The sequence below is a fragment of the Camelus dromedarius genome, chromosome 3 (genome assembly GCF_036321535.1).
Source record: "Camelus dromedarius isolate mCamDro1 chromosome 3, mCamDro1.pat, whole genome shotgun sequence".
Classification (NCBI taxonomy): Eukaryota; Metazoa; Chordata; class Mammalia; order Artiodactyla; family Camelidae; genus Camelus; species Camelus dromedarius.
In genome coordinates, this window is record NC_087438.1 from 82748270 (window position 1) to 82766270 (window position 18001).

Here is an 18001-nt window from a genome sequence, read left to right on the forward strand (position 1 = left end):
CTGGTAGTTGTTGAGGTTATGGTTGTCATTCTGTTGTTCTATTAACTGAGTTATTCCCAGTCCCAGATGTCCCTTACTGCTTCTCACCTTTATTCCTGTAAGAAGTACCGTATGGGTTCTCAGAAAAACATGTCTGCTGATATTCATAGCAAAATTGTAAGCTAATCACTAAAAAATCTTTAGGAAGAATAAAGCATTAGATAAAGATAAATGAATATTTGTATCATAATCTCCTTGTCCATTGATCTCTTTCTGTCCCCAAGTCGTTGGTGTAGATATTAAAAATACTCGTGGAAGACAGGAAAGAGTATTACGCCAATTCTGTTCTTCGTGGTCTTAAAGAAAATTTTAGCAGAAGTGAAATCTGTGACTATATTGCCTTAATATTTGAAAAATGAACCATTTAATCCTTGTGATGATAGAACAGATACAAATGTTTGAAATGACTTGTAAGTCTGGTCCCTTTTATTGTTGTTTGTTTTACAATTACTGTTTTGCAAAGAAAACCTTTGTTCTGAAAGGTTGATTGCAGAATATTCCTTTAGTTTTGGCATAACCACAGATGTTCAGTCTTAGTAAGCCCTTTGGTAAATATCGTAAATGATCCTCTTGCTACAGAATATTCATTCATTTCTTCCTATTAGCACACAAACATTTTTAAACTCCCTCATTTAAAAAGAAGCCTTCTCTTGAGCCCACATTTTCTTCCAGCCATAGTGCTTATCTCTGTGCCTCTTTATAGAAAAATTCCTCAGGAAAACTGGCCAGTAATCAATGACTCCACTTTCTCTCTTGTTCTTTCCCAAACTGTATATAAGCATGTTTTCACCTTACATCTCCATCAAAATACCTCCTCTAAATACCACCAGTGACCTGTGTATCACCAAATTAAATGGTTATGTCTTAGTCTTACCTTGCTTGACCTATCAGCCTCAATTGACACAGTGATCACTTCTGCTTACAGTACTTCCTTTGTTCAGCTTTCAGGAGATCACACACTCTTTGTATTTGTTTTACCAATCATGCCTTTTTGATCTCTTTTGCTAGCTTCTCCACATCTTCCCAAATGAGGCCTCCGTCCTGGGGCTTCATCTCTTTCCTATTTCCCTTCCTTCCTAGGTGATCTCATACAGGATTTGCATGACTCATATTGAATATCTGTATCCTGAATTCACCACCAAACTGCAGATTTTTTTATGCAACTGCTGACTTGATGCCACCACTTGAATGACGTTTAGGTAATCCACTTTGTCTTCTTCGCCTTTCCCAGGCTTCCTCCCTTTTTTTGCAACATTCCTCATTTCGGTAATGAGAATTTCATCCATCTAGTTACTCAAATCAAAAAACTTGGAGACACCTTTGATTTTCATCTCTCACATCTCATCTGTCAGTTAAATTTGGTTGGTCCTACCTTCAAAATACATCTGGAATCTGACTACTCCTTGCTACTTGAAGTCACCGACAGCTCTCATCATGTGCATTGCAACAGCCTAACGGGTCTCCTTGCTTCTACTCATGACTCTACAGCATAAGTCAGGTTATGTGGCCCACTTACCCTTTCAAGCCCTCATTTGGCCTTCCATTTGGTATAGTGGAGGATCTAAAGGTCTTATAGTGTTTCTGAGGCCTGAAATGATCTGCCCTCCTCCAGTTCTCTCTCTGACCTCATGTCTTCTCCCTTTCTTAATCCGCTCCAGCCTCACTAGCTTCCTTTCTGTTCTTCAGATTAGGCCAGCAGCCAAGTCCTTTCCTACTGAGGGGCATACCGTGTGCCCCTCCCACTGACTGCCACTCCTTTTCCTCAAAGTACCGTACTCGCACCCTCATCTCTTTCAGGTCTCTGTTCAAATGTCATCTTCTCTCTAAAGCTTTCCTTGACATCCTATCAGCAACCATCACAACTCAACTTGACATGTCCTATTCCCCTTATTCAGATTTCTTTTTGCTTCAAGACACTGATGACCATCTGATAGATGTTTTTTATTTTAAAATTTTCTGCCTATTCCATTATCTAGAAGTTTTTGGAGGGTTTGGATGTTATCTGTATTCCTGAATCCCCATGCCTAGAGATTGTAAGTAGTAGGCACTCAAGAAACATTCCTTGAGGGAGTAGGTGATTAAATAAATCACTTCTCTTCACTTACAAGAGAAGAACTAATCCAAACTTAGTGGCTCTGGAGGGATTTTTTTCAAAAGAAGTGACTTCTAAGTCTAGACCTAAAAGAAGAGTAGGAGTTAACTTGATGAGGAAAAAGAAAGAGTGCTCCAGATGGAGGAAAATGAGTGTGTTGGAAAGAATGGTGTGTTTGAGGAATTGAAGCAGTTTATTCTAACTGGAGTGTGATTTATATTTGGGGCAGGGAGTCGGGGTGGGAGAGTGGCAATAGATGTGGCTGAAGGCTTGAGTACAGAGCAGCTCACTATGAGGACTTTATATGCAGTGCTAATATCTTCGTAACTTTGTCTGAGGGAAATAGTGCCCTTCAGTGATTTAGAGGGAGAAATGGCATGCATTTTAGAAAAGATCATACCAGCTGATACATATAAAATTGAAATGAGACAGAGAAGCCTGAAAGGGAAGACTAGGTAAGAAGCTACAATAGAAATCTGGGTGGGAAACCTTGGGTCCTGACCTGGCAAGTGGCAGTGGACCTGGAGAGCAGTGGGTAGAGTCTGAGATGTTTATGACCTTGTAACTGACTGAATGTAAGGGCAAAGACAATGGAGGAATCAAGAATGTTTTATAATACATAAACTGTGTGTTGATGCTCGAACAGATAGGATTGTAGAATTCCCAACCTATCTTTGAATGTCTGAATTTCCAGTAAATTCCTGAGATAACTGTAAAATATGTTCTTGTAGCATCTTACAGATATTTTCCTGTTACAGAGTTCATAAAATTGTGGAGGAATATTTGTTTATAGAGAATTGATCAATTACAATTTGTTTGGAATAAAACCCACCAAAATTTCCTAAGAAATTAATTTGTGCAAAGTATCCTGCTCTTGGACTACAAAAAAGTATAAGAAATGATATTTTTCCTTAGTGAGTTTAAATGATAAACATAGTTGTCTATGAGCACTTGTATTTAAATATTTCAGTATTACAGGATAGAAAGTGGATCTAGAAAATCCAGTCATCTTCTAGGTTTGGCTCAACAGTGCGTTTCTGAAAGTTGGAAAAAAGCCCAACAATATAAGCTTAATAAGGGCAGGTACCATTTACTAAGCTCTATTGTTGAGCACTGTGTTCAGTACTTCCTGTGTGTATTATTTCATTCAATCTGAATTACAATCCTATGGGGGTAGGTACTTTTTTTTTTATTATTGCTATTGGGTATGGGTGAAGGAACTGAGGATCCGAGAGGCTAGGTAACTTGCCTAATGTTACACAGCAAGTAAATGGTGAAGCCAGGCTAGAGTTTCCAATGTTCTGTGACTTCAAAACCTGTGCCCTTCCATTGAGCCTACTGCTAGTCTTTGTGGTTTGGGGGCTTCTTAGAAGCCTGGAAACAATATGGATTTGCTGACAGCTCTTTTAAAAAAGTCTAGAACTTTACACTCACCCATCAATTTTTGTAATACGTGCCTTCTTAATGTTTCTAATTATACCTCACCTCCCAATAATATTCAATAATGTTTTCTATTGAATTTTGTGCCCTTCACAGATTTATACATTCAGATCAAGTTTCTCAGTTACTGCACAGCTAAGCAATACTTATTTCATTCCTTTAATCTGACATATGCATAATGTGGAAATCAGCAATTGTGTGGGCACCCTTAATTTGTAATGTTCCCTGTGTTAATTTTATTTTTAAGTTTCCAACTCTCACATTTTCATTGCATTTAATATGCATCGTTAAAGTGCCTTTTTGGTAAGTTCATTTACATATGCTCTTTGATTGCAGTTAGTGCCTTTGGAATTGCTGTTAGGCATGGTGGAAATAATTAACAGCTTAGGTCGATGCTGATTTTAGAACAAATAACTGCAGTAAGTCAGTTTCTTAAATACCTTAATTACTATTAATCAGTTTAGTAATATTATACTATATAGCAATGTAGTTGGTGGGTAGCAACTGCCTATTCAGCACATATTTCCTTTTCTCTGGGAAAGAATAATGTCTTTTACTGCCCAAAGCTGATAAAGATAAGCTTTTGATGTGTCTATAACTTAAAAAGAACTGTATAGTAATTTTGCTAGAAAACATTTTTTTAAATGGTTGAAATTCACTTGTGACCATCCCAAGTTGCTAGATAATACTGAAAAATTTAAGTGACAAATGGCCTATATAATAAAAGTAACTTGAAGTTTTTTATATTCATTCATTCATTAAAATACTTTTTTGAAAAATGAAGCAGTTAATAATTTAAACAAAGGGAAATTGGAGGCATCTCTCCCAACCAATCAAAATAACAACTGAAAAAAATGCAAAAATGTCAATTTGTTGTGTTTGAAATAAGGGAAGGCAAGTGATTATTTGTGTAGCAATATATAATTATGGGTGTGGTGTGGAGGTTCTCGATAATGAGGACATTAGAAGCATATAGAGATATGCATCTGAGTTGTGGTTTATGGATTCATGTCTCCCACCTCTGCTACGGGCATGTGAGTTCACCTATGGGATACAGATTTATACACAAATCTTTCTCCTTACCTGGTAGAAATGAAGCCTGTTAATAGTAATGTAGGTAAACTGCATATATAGACTTTATACAGTGTTTTTTTTTAACTGAAGTGTAGTTGATTTACAATGTTGTGTTAGTTTCTGGTGTACAGGATAGTGATTCAGTTACACACACACACACATATATTTATTAATATTCTTTTTCATTATGGGTTACTGCAAGATATTGAATGTAGTTCCCTGTGCTATATAATAGGAGCTTGTTGTTTATCTATTTTATATATAGTAGTTTGTATCTGCTAATCCCCAACTCCCAATTAATCCTTCCTCCGCCTTCCCCTTTGGTAACCATAAATTTGTTTTCTATGTCTGTGAGTCTCTTTCTGTTTTATAAATAAGTTCATTTGTGTCATATTTTTTATATTCCACATATGAATGATACTATATATCTGTCTTTCTCCATCTGACTTCCTTCACTTAGTATGATAATCTGTATGTGCATCCATGGCATTATTTCATTCTTTTTATGGCTGGCTGTATGTATGTATGTATGTATATACCACAACTTTATTCAATCATCTGTCAGTGGACATTTAGGTTGATTCCTGGTCTTGGCTATTGTTAACAGTGCTGCTGTGAACATTGCAGTGCATGAATCTTTTTGAATTAGAGTTTTCTCTGGATACATGCTCAGGAGTGGGATTACTGACTCAGCATAGTGTTTTTGATATTTTTCTAAAAGCCCCAGCAGATGTTAGATATCTGTTCAGCAGTTAATAGCAAATACTATACATATGTAGATAATGAGTCAATATCATTACTCTGTTGGAAAACTTCTCTAATATTAACTATTTTCATACCTTTAAACTTGCCTGTATATTTAGCTTGACACAGAAATATAGCTGAATTTTTTTCTCCTTTAAATTTTAATTTTTAGCCTTTTACTTGTTAAAACAACTTTATTGGGGTATAATTCATGTTCAATAAATTGCAAATTTTTAATTACATAGTTTGGTAAGTTTTGACATACATATATACCTGTGAAACCAACATGGCAATCAAAATAATGAATATATTTATCACCTGAAAAGTGTCCTTGTATCCATTTGTAATCCATTCTTTCTTCTCTGCCTGTCTTCAAGCAACCACATATTCTCTTTATGTCACTATACATTAGTTTTTATTCTCTATAGTTTTATATGCATGAAATCATACAGTATACGCTCTTTTGTTTGGCTCCTTTCATAATCAGAATTATTTTGATGTTTATACATATTGCATCAACAATTCATTTCTTCTTATTGGTGACTAGTGTTTCACTGTGTGCATACATACCACAGTGTGTTTATCCATTCTTCTGTTGATGAACATTTGATTTGTTGCTGGTTTTTCACTATTCCAATAAAGCTGGTATAAACATTTACATATACGTCTTTGTGTGGACTTCTGCTTTCATGTCTCTTCAGGAAAAGCTGAGATGTGGAATGGCTGGACAAATATTTAAACTTTTTAAGAAACTTTAAAAGACTTTCCAAAGTAGTTGGCATAGTTAGTTCAGGCTGCTGTAACAAAGTACTATAGACGGGGTGATTTATAGGCAACGGACATTTATTTCTCTCTGTTCTGGAGGCTGGAAGTCCAAGATCAGGGTGTCAGCATGGGTGAGTTTTGGTGACAGCCCTCTTCTGGGTTGCAGACTGACTCTTTCTCTTTGTTTCTTCACATAGTGGAAAAAGCAGGAGGGGGCTTTCTGGGGTCCCTTTTATAAGGGGCATTGATCCTATTCATGAGGGTTCCACGCTCATGACCTAATTACCTCCTACAGTCTTTAAAAATTTTTTTTATTAAACTTTTTTTAAAAAATTTATTTATATGAAGGTACTGGGGCTTGAACCCAGGACCTCGTGCATGGTAAGTATGCACTCTACCACCGAGCTACACCCTCCCCCCTTATGTCTTTTTTAAAAATCTCTCTAGGTTTCATTTGGGATTATTGTTATAACTTTAAGTTCACTAATATTTTCTTCTGCAATGTCTCCTCTCTTATTAATCCTATCAAGTGCGTATTTACTTTCATGTTTAATTTTTATTTCATCTCACTTATTTCATGGCAGTTTTAATCTTGGAGTCAATTTGGTATTTTTCATGCATGCCTTTAAGGTTTTACTTAACATGTTCAATCTTTCCTGTAGCTTTTTGAACACATGGAATGCAGCTATAATATTCATTTTAATGTTATTGTCTGCTAATTCCATCATCTGTGTCAGTAGTCAGTCCATTTTGATTGATTGATTTTTTCTTTTCATTATGTGCAGTATTTTCTCACTTCTTTTCACGCCTGCTAATTTTTAAATGGGTGATAGACATTGATTTTTTTCTACTTTGTTGGGTGCTTGAAAATTCTGTATTCTTACAGTTGAATTTTGTTCTGGAATGTGGTTGAATTATTTGGAAACAGTCTGAGCCTTTCATATCTCGCCTTTAATATTTGTTAGGCAGTACCAGAGCAGAAGTTAGCCTAGGGATATTTATTTTCCAAATCTGAGGCAAGACTGTTCTGAATCCTCTACCCAGTGCCCCAGTGTGGCTCCTGGTAGCAGGTATTATTCTCATTCCTGTGTGAGTGCCTGTTCTTGTTCCCTCCAACCTTTCTGTTGTTTTCCCCACTCTCTGGTAGTCCCATCCCACGTTATCAGTTGATTATACTCTGCTTAACACTGCATAGAATGTTTATGCAAATCTCTGGAGTGTTCTCTCTGAATACCTCTTCTCTTCGGTACTCTGTCCTGCACAACTTAGTGTCTTGGTCTTCCTGGTCTATCAGACATGCCTCCTCATCTCGGGGAATGCTGTGAGTTTGCTCCAGCTCCCCTGCTCTGTGCTTCAGCCTGGAAACTCCCCCAAGGCAATTAGCTGGGACAGTCACCAACAGACTCTTGTTTCACATCTCTTCTTCATAGCCTGATGTCCAATGTCTTAAAAACCTTTGTTTCATATATTTTTCTCAGGTTTTTTTTTTTTTTTAAGTCAGACTGTAAATCTGATCCCTGTTGCTTTATCTTGGGCAGATTGGAAGTCACAGATTCACTGAAAAAAATATCTTGGGTATTATGTTTTTAAACAGATTTTGAGATCATATACAAGGTTGTCTGTTAGTCGAGCAGAAGTTAAGTGTCCTAACTAGTAAAATCACTTATGAGTATAAGTCTAGGCAGAAATATTATTACTCACTTAGGGAGCGATTTATATGACAAACTACATAAAAGTTGTGGTTATTAGTGTTTATTGCAACTTGTTTCTCCCCCTCTTTCCCTTCACTGCATCTGTACTTTAGCCACAATTATTTGCTGTCTTAAATGAGAATTTTGTTGTGAACAAAACACTTCTGCAGATTGAAGCTCATATAGCACGCAACAGCACAAATTTATTATTTCTCTATGTAGAAAAAAGTCTCAAAATCAGTAAGCAACGTTAGACATGGTTTTCCTATAATTAGTGATAACACTTGACTTAATTCAAAACTTTGCTCTAAGATGGTAACATTGTGCAAGGACATAGAACTAAGTTAATTTTTGCATTATTCAACAGGAATCTTTTTGTGCTGGAAATTGGTAATGGAACATATTATTATGGATATGGTAACTAACACTATAAACTGTATGTACTCCTGTTGATCAAGACATAGACATATTAGCATCTTCAGCATCTCATAGTTCAGGCACAAACTGCTTTTGACTTTATTAAGTATTGAGAGTTTTCCCATGTAGTTTAGTCGGATATTTGGTTGCGAAAATAATAGAGCCTGTTTATAATGCTTTTGTGGGGAAAAACCAAAAAGCCTCCACGCCTTAATGAAGGGCCCCCACGCAGACCTGTAGATGGGCTACTCACTAGTTTGAAAACCACAGCTTGTGATATATTCAAATATCCACACAGGAATGCCACTGAAGCCCCTTAATTTTGTACCAGAAAGAAGGGAAATAATGATATTCTGACTGTATACATCTATCATACTAGATCCTTAAGATGGCTCTGTTGTCCTATTTTCTCTTGAACAAGACTGAGGGACACTTCATGATGTTACATCAGAGTCCAGAAGTACTTAAAATTTCTCTGTTTACTTGAAAGTCTTAGGCGTGAGAGTGCATATAGAGTTAATTAACTCCCTTCCCTGAAATCCAACTATTAAAGATAAAATATAAAAAACAGGGAAGGATTGCCATCCTAATATAATGAGATAACAGTTGAAACTTATAGTTTGTGACAACTTTTTGCTAGCTATGGAGGCATGGCTCAAACTGAGAAAAGAGGCTGAAATCTGATTTTAAGGCTTCAGTTGTTCAATCACACATACATTTTTCTGAGTACAACTTACAGTGCCCTGAATGGGGGAGAGAGAAATAAACTGGAAATAAAAATATGTTAGACAGTTTTGGAGATAATAAGCAAAGGCAAATGAGCAAAAAATAATCCTACTTATCTGGGCTTGCTGACTGTGGGACCTCCCTATGAGTTATGGGACCACATATTGACATGGCCTTTTGCCAGAGAGAGTGGAGGACAGATTGGGGCACAGATATATTCATGAGCCATCTGTGACTGTACATCCAAAAAAACCAGCTATTTGTTTTCCCACAGCCTAGTATCATAATAGGGTCCAACATGTGGAAGAACCTCAATAAACACCATAGCATATGCTGAATTCTTATTGTGTGTCTACCATGAGATATGTGCAAACACACATGACTGATACTTAATTAGTGTGGTTTGATAAGGCAGTGTAGGTTGTTTATTGCTTCTGTTTCTTCAGTTTGTCAGTAGTTCATTCCAATTGGTCAGTGAATGGGTTGTAATATTTATTAAATACTTTGACTATCACCCCCCATACACAAACCCACCTCATTCGAAACTGCTCATATGCCACACCCTTACTTCTCAGATAACTTACTGTAACATACATTCTTCTGCCTTAAGGACAATACTGCCAACTCACACTGCACACCACGCACATAGCATCTCTGTGGTATACTCCCAATAAAACATGAGTGCCCAGTGAAGCCCTGATATAAACCCCCTCCAACATGTTCACCAATCACAAGCTCACAGATCGTAGAGTTCATACAATAACCAAGAGCATTCATCTTAGTTATTGGATGTTTACTACAAATCATTCACACATATGCATGCATGTTTCTCTGTTCATGACGATGATAATGATGTGTGTGTGGTGAGGGTGAGTAGGGGTGGGAGGAGGTACTGGGGAACCAGATGAAGGGCTGAGGAATTGCTGACTGCCTTTTTAGAAAACATGCAACATGTGTCCATCACTACTAACGTCCAGGGACCAGCGTTGCAGGTATGGATTCTGGTTGCTTTACAAAAAGCATTGAAGACTTTTCCAATGTCTGAATGAAGGGAAGAGTGTCTTTTGTGCTTCTGCTATAGAGTGTGATCTAAGCTTATGGTAATGATATAAAATTCCACGGAATAACTCAAAGGAGTCCGACATTCTTCAGGAGCTTCTTCAAAGTATGTTTCTCAAGATTTTCTCTGTTCAAGAGCCTTAAAATAGCTCCTATTCCTTGATTACTCTTAATGGCTAATGTTCCTCAGTGGTGCCCCTAAATATGTTAATATGATAGAAATAGGTAGACAAGTACTGGCCGAGGCCCACTTGGAAATACAAAATTTCACTGTGTTTTGAGGAGCAGTTACTGATCCTAATGCAGAGATCTATAATCTTTTTCAAGGCTACATAGAAGCTTTTAGACTATAGTGGATCTCTTCTTTTTTTGCCTAAAGGGCATCTGTTTCTCACTCTTCTAATGATAGCATCTCGACTTTTCTCTAGGGACACTATTCCTTTTGAACTGTGCATCCATGGGAAACCACACCTCCTCCAAGATGGGCACATCACTCAACATATTTTACCCTCCTTCACCTAGTGATAGGAATTGTTTAAGAGAGAACATCAGAACCTAAATACTTAGGCAGCAAGTACTGCTGCCAAGGCCTGCTCCAAGTGCTTCAGGTGTATTAAATAATTTAATTCCCCAAGTGATCCAGGAAATAGATACTGTTTTACAGATGATATTAATAATTTAATCCTCCAGTTGATTCCAGAAGTCAGTACTATTTTACAGGTGATGAGATTACAGCTCAAAGAAGTTAAATGACTTGATCAAAGGGATGCTAAGTCACGATATGAACCTACTTGGTTATTCTAGCTCTAGTACCAAGGGCATGTTTCCTGAGTCAGTCCAATTCTGACAATTGTGCTGGAATTATGGGAAAGCAGACCTTTACTTTTTTTGTGGGGTTGCTGTGTTGCTAGGAGGCAGATCTTCAGGTGCTAGAGATCATCCAGCCATCTCTGAATGGAGAGGCTGTTGGGACTGATAGTAACAGAGAAAAATAGGGATGAGAGATAGACTCCATGACATTATTTGAAGCTGTTGTCCCCTTGGATTTTAAGTTACACGAGTGATTTTAGGTCTGTATTTTTAAACTTAAATTATTTAAGCCAGTTCGAGCTGGGTTCCTATCACTTATGGCTGGAACGTACTGACTAATACATATGTACTTAACTTGGATCCTAATAATAACAGTATCGAGATTTGAGGGAGTGTTGAGGGGAAGCAATGGAAAAGAAAAAACATGTAGTAAATCTGTCTAAGGCCATATTTTGTAAGTAGATCTACCCACTCCAGACACTCAGGGGTCTAGGCTATAATTGTTCATGGGGGTTCATTTAGTTCAGGTTTCAAACTATAACGATACATGGAGAGGTTATTTTTTAAGTTAGAAAAAGAGAAATATGTAACAAACAATTATGTGCCCATGCTAGTAAGTAACAAAGGGGAATTTTACTTTTGAAAAGAGGGAAAATTAGTATCTCATGAGTGTTAAATGTGCCAAATGTTATTCTAAATGCTCTTTTTGTATCTTACTATTTAAGTGTCCCAAGAGAATGAGGTTATTTTCTATACATGAAGATTGAGGCTTGGGATGTTAAACTCCCAAAAGCAGAGATAAAGGTGCTGTACCTATAGCAGACGCTGTTGACCAGAAAACCAAAATCTTGACTTGTTCCCAAATGCCTCTCCTCTTTTCTCCCTCCACATAAGAGTCTTATACAGCTCAACATTTGATTTCCTGGTCTCGATAGCAGTTGGGAGAGGGCATATGACACACTTTGTATTAATGAGATGTAAGTAGAGCTCTTGTTGGGTGTTCTGGAAAATACCTATTTTCTTGATAAAAGGGACATAGACATCTGATGTCTTCCACTTTTCTCTTATTTTTGCTGTGAACCTGGGCTTAATTTCTGGGGATTCAGCATGTATTTTACAACTATGATGGGAGAGGCAGATCCTTGAAAGGATAGTAGAACACAAGGATAGAAGGAGCCTGGGGATTTGATGACATCACAAAAGACTGTCTACCTCCAGATTTTTTCTTGGGTGAGATAATTAAATGTTTTTCTTATCCCATTATTACTTGCAATCCACAGTGTATGCATGAGTTTTTTATTCACCACCGAATGCACTTCTAACACATAGACCTTAGATAGACCCATGGATAATGCTCACCAGTATTTCTTGCTTTTTCTTCAATAAGAATGAGATGTAATTTACCAGTATCTTATTTGAAGATGATTATGCATAATATAAATATCAGTCAGATAGATGTGCCAGAAGGGGATGTCATAGAGATTGAAAAGTACTTGACATACCCTAGTAGACCTTTAAGCTGGGAGAGGGGCAATGTGTGCAAGAGTGCCAATGACTTTAAGGAGCTTAGAGAAGCTCCTGGCTGACAGCCAGCAAGGAAATGAGGACATTAGTTCTTTAACCTTAAGGAAATGAGCTTGGAGGGGCATTCTTTCAAGAGCCTGCAGAAAAGAATCCTGCCCTTTCCAACACCTTGACTTTGACCATGTGAGATCCTAAGCAGAGAATTGGCTGAAATCCGTGCTGTGCCAGATATCTGATCCATGGAAACTATGACATCATAAATGGATGTTGTTCTAAGCCACTGAGTGTGTGGTGATTTGTTGCAGCAGCAGTGAACTCCAGTCTTTGCCCAGCAAGACAACTACTCTGTTTGAGCCCCACTTCTCTGCAGCACGCATGGGAAGTGCCCCCAGGGGGAATGTGATTCACCTCACATTTTCCCCTTCTCTCCAGAATTATTGCTTTATATTACGATTGCTTAGACCCTCAAAATAGTGACTTCATATATTTTGTTTTATGTTGTTTATAGCAGAATGGCAAGTTCAATACCAATTACTCCGTCATGTCTGGAACCATGCATTTAAATAGATTTCCATTTCGTGGTATGGCATTTGTTTTTGTTTTATTTCTTCTTTGCTTTGTCTCTGAGAACTTTTGGATACATGTCTTTGTTTGCAGGGTTTTGACGTTTCATGATGACATTGTTTGGTGTGGGTGTTTTTTTCACACATTGTGCTGGAGAAATGATAGGCCCTATCAATTTGGAAACTCACGCCCTTAAATTCTGGGCACTTTACTTAAAATACTTATTTCATAATGTCCTCAGATAATGTCAACCTGTTCTGTTTCTTGAAAACACGTTGCAGTTGGTTGCGAGCGTTTAAATCTTCTGTATCTTTATTGATTTATTTTGTTTAGTCAATTTGCAAAGGGGTAGGTGTTAAAATACATAACTATGATTATGCACTTACCTGTTTCTTCCTTTAGTTTTGGCAGGTATTGCTTTGAGTATTTTGAAGCTCACTAAAGTGCATATACATTTAGGAATGTTATTAAGAACTTATTATTTATTGAGATATTTTCTTCTTAATTTTTAGTAATATTTCTCTTCTTGAGTTTTGTCTTTTGATGGATTTCTTTATATTTTCTTATAGTACAGGACTGCTAGTGATGAACTGTCAGCTTTATTTTATTTGCAAATGTCTTTGTTTTTTACTTGTTCCATTTTTTTTATTGAAGTAGAGTCAGTTTACAATGTATTAATTTCTGGTGTACAGCATAGTGATTCAGTTATATTTCAGTTATATATTCCTTTTCATATTCTTTTTCATCATAGACTCTTACAGGGTACTGAATATAGTTCCCTGTGCTATACAGTAGGACCTTGCTGTTTATCTGTTTTATATATAGTAGTTAGTATCTGCAAATCCCAATCTCCCAATTTATCCCTCCACCCCCTCCCCTTTAAGATAGAGTTCTGGGTTGACAGTTTTTATTTCTCTCAGCTCTATAAAGGTATTCTGTTGTCTTTGGTCCTTCCTTACTTTTTGATGAGAAGTCTGTAATCATTCATATCATTAATTCTCGGTGGTTCTTTTTTGATCTTTGTTGGATTTCAGATCTTCTCTTGTTTAAAAAAAAAGATTAAAGAAGACAAATTAGGTGATATAAACTTTTAACCTTTGTGAAGGAGACTGTTTCCTTTTGGAGAACTGTAAAATGAGGTAGAAGCCAAGAAACTTTTATAGGATAAAGAATAAAGAACGAGGAAGAGACAAATAGAAAACATCTGATTGGCTGGGGCCATATAGTCAGTCTTGTTTAGGGCAAGTGGGCCAGAGTTGGCTTGGTGTTTGGAGACTGGCTGATTTGATACACTGTGTTTCTGATTAAATGTAACTCTTACAGGAACATGAATGTTACCTAAGATTCGGTTTGCTAACGTGGCACCTTGGGCAGGAGTGGCTCCATCTTGGGCCTGGAAAGTTATTTCAACACTGTATCTTAGATTTTCAGCAGCTTGACTGATATGCCTAGGTAAGTGTTTCTATGTATTTTCCTCCTTGCTAAGCTTCCTGCATTTATATGTTTATGCTTTTTACCAAATTGTGGAAATTATCAGCCTATTTTGTTCATGTGCTTTTCTGTCTCACTCATCTCCTCTTGGCACTTCAATTACATGTATGATAGACAAATTAATATTGTTCCAGAATTTCACTGGGTTCTGTTCATCTATTTTAATCATTTTTTCACTGTCCTTCAAATTGCCTAATTTCAATTGATTGAACTTCAGATGTATTGATCTTTTCTACTGCCATACATAGTCTTCTATTAATCTTGTCTAGTGATATTTTCATTCTCCATTATTGTACTTTTCATTTCTAGAATTTCCACTTGGTTTATTTTCATAATTTTTCTTTCTCTTTTGAGATTCCTTATATGTTTAAACTTTATGACCATTTTTCCTTTACGCCCTTGAACATACAGCTTTTCTGATGTTTTAAAACCTCTTTTCTTGCTAATTTTATCATCTGGGTCATCTCAGATTCCCTTCCTATTGATTTTTTTCTTGACAATGGATCACACTTTGATTTACTAGGGAAACTGAAGGGTTTACCAAGCCCCCTCTGAGCTGGAAATCACAGACCAAACTCCTGGCATGAGTGGTGGCCGGCATCTCTGCTGACCTTTTTCAGCTTGCTTCTTGTTCTCCACTGATGTTCTCAGAGTCTCTCCTGGCCTATGCAGATTTTAGTTTCCTGCTGTGCTTTTGTGCTTTCTGACATTCTCCTGTTCAGTTTCTAGCCATTGATCCATCCTCTGGTATCTCAAGCTTGACTTCTAACCTCTGCAAATAAGAAATGGTGAGCATCCTTAGGAATAAAGCCCACATTTATATAAACATTCATCTCACTTGAATGATTCACTTCCTTCAAGCATCAGATTCTTTCTAGAGTCTCTGCTTTTGGTTACTCTCCAGTGCCTTCAAACAGTCCAAAAAAACTTTTTTTGAATATAGTTTACAGTTGTTGTCTGTGAGAGGGTTAGTCTAATACTGATACTTTCACAGTGACTTTTTTTAAACCACTTAACTGAGGTATGATTGACACATAAAAACCTGTACACTTTTAATGTATGCAGCTTGATGAATTTGGAAATAAGTATACACTTGTGAAACCATCCTCACAATCTGTGACATAAACACATCCCTCACCTCCAAAAGTTTCCTCATAACCTCTTTATTTTTATTATTAATATACTATACTATAATATATAAAAATATTGCATATTAAGTAAGTCAGAAAAAACAAATATCATATGATACCAGTTTTATGTGGACTGTAAAAAACAAACTAGTGAATATAACAAAAAGAAGCAGACTTACAGATATAGAGAACAAACTAGTGGTTACCAGTAAGGAGAGAGAACAATATAGGGATAGGAGATTAAGTGACACAAACTATTATGTATAAAATAAGATATATGGAGGCACTGTACAAGTACACACAGGGAATACAGCCAGTATTTCATAATAACTGTCAATGGAGTACAGCCTTTAAAATTGTGAATCAGTCTGCGGTATACCTGTAACTTATGTAATATTTTACATCAATATCCTTCAATAACATAAAGGAGACAGACAAAAAAAGCAGTGATAGTAGTACCTAATACTATGTTTGAGGTCAAAAGACACAATTTCAACATTTCAACATTATGTTATTTGCGGTAGCTTTTTATAGCTATTCTTTAAGCAAATCTCCTTTTTAAAAATAATCATGAATGAATTTTAAGTATTTTTTTGGCATCTATAAGACTAATCACTATTTCTCCTTTAGTCTTTTAACTTGGTAAGTTACAGGAATTGCTCATTTAATGTTAAACCAACGCTGCATTCTTGGGAAAATCCCAATTAAGTCACAATATAGTGTTATTTTCATTTATTGCTAAGCTAGTTTCATTTTTATATTTTTAGGATTTTTGCATCAGTATCCATGAGTGATATTTCCCTCAAATTTTCCTTTCATTCTTTACTTATTAAGCTTTGTTATCAAGTTCCTTACAATGAGTTGGAGATTGTTTACTTTTTCTTCTATATTTTGTCATAGCATATATAAAAATGCAATAATATGGCTTTGGGGTTTTGGATTCACAGGTAAAATTGTCTGGGGAAACACTACATGATTAGTTCATTTTCCTTAATCTTATAGGATTTGGGGGGTTTCTATTTATTTTTGAGTAAATTTTGAAAAAAACAAATTTTTCTAACAATATGTCAATTTCATCTACATTTTCAATGCTTATGGAGATAAAATAGTCATAATATACTTTTATTAGCTGTTTAATATCAGCTACATTCATAATAACGTGAATTTTTCTTTTTCACTCCTAATGTTTATTTGTGCCTTGCTTCCTTTTAGTTATGGTGTGTTTTGTCAGAAGTTTGTCAAATTTATTATAGATTTCAAAGAATCAATTATCATTTTGTTTATCCTTTCTATTTTATATATTATATTTTGTTAGGTTTTCCTTTTAACATTTGTCATTTCATTTCTTCTTACTTTTTTGGGGCTATTGTTAGTTATCTGTTAATCTCCTAATGTGGTTGCCTAATGTCTAATTTTCAGTCTCTCTTCTTTCCTAATAGAAGTGTTTGAAACTATACATTTTAGTGCATCTCTATGATAGCTGCATCCTATAAATTTTTATGTAGTATTTCCATTATGACTCAATTGTAAAATATTTTGTTTTTAATTATAATTTCTCAGTGAGTCATAAAATTTTAGAAGAATGTCATCTTTGAATTGTATGATTTTAAAATTTATTTTCTTATAAACAGAGGATAAAGAAGGTTGTCTTTAAAACAAATTTTTTTTTCTTGAGACTTCTGCTTCATTACTAAGTGGTCACTTTTTCTCTGGGAATATAATTGTAGGTTTGTTACCAAGTCCAAACTCATTCTGCTTGCTGCATGACAGGCAAATCGGGAGATGAGGTGTTGGGGTAAGGAATAACAATTTTATTCAGAAAGCCAGCAGACGAACAGGATCGGGGACTAATGTCCTAGAGAACTATCTTACCTAAGTCAGAAGTCAGGCTCCTTATATATTAAAAAGGGGAGGAGGTGTGGTTGGTTGTTGCAAACTTCTTGATGTTAGAATCCTTTGTTCTTGGAGCTGTCCACGTAGGTCAGGTCATGATGTTCCTGTAAACCTCCAACAAGACAAGTGTTATTCTCTGTTCTGCAACTTTTTATCTCTATATGAATGGAAAAGTGTTATACTCTTAAAGGTCAGAGCCTTGAGAATGGGCTATCCTCTGTACTTCAGGCTATAGGCAACATTCTTTTACAAAAGATGCAGAACCAGCATGACTCAGCACAGGGAAACAGAGCACAAGATTAGAGCTAGAAGAACATGGTTTCAAAAGACACCAAAAATCAATACTTATATAATAATTCAATTTCTAAGATCTGTGAGTAGATTACAAACAAAATAAATTTTAGATAATTTTAGGAATTTGGAGCATGATCAAAACATACACAATTGTGAATTAATTTAATGTAAATAACACATTTATACTCTCAAAATCAGCATTTATAAAAAGCTTGCACTTAAACTTAGACCCCGGCTAAATTGCACTT

At 36.0% G+C, this 18001-nt stretch overlaps 1 long non-coding RNA gene across 1 annotated transcript in view; it reads left to right on the forward strand.

The window, feature by feature from the left end:
• The window catches only part of LOC116149516 (uncharacterized), a 131721-nt gene extending 117330 nt beyond the window's left edge, over nt 1-14391 (forward strand). Inside the window, exon 7 of the long non-coding RNA XR_004133106.2 lies at nt 14269-14391. This is a non-coding gene — a long non-coding RNA (uncharacterized LOC116149516). The remainder of the gene's footprint in view (nt 1-14268) is intronic.
• The last annotated feature ends 3610 nt before the right edge of the window (nt 14392-18001 follow it).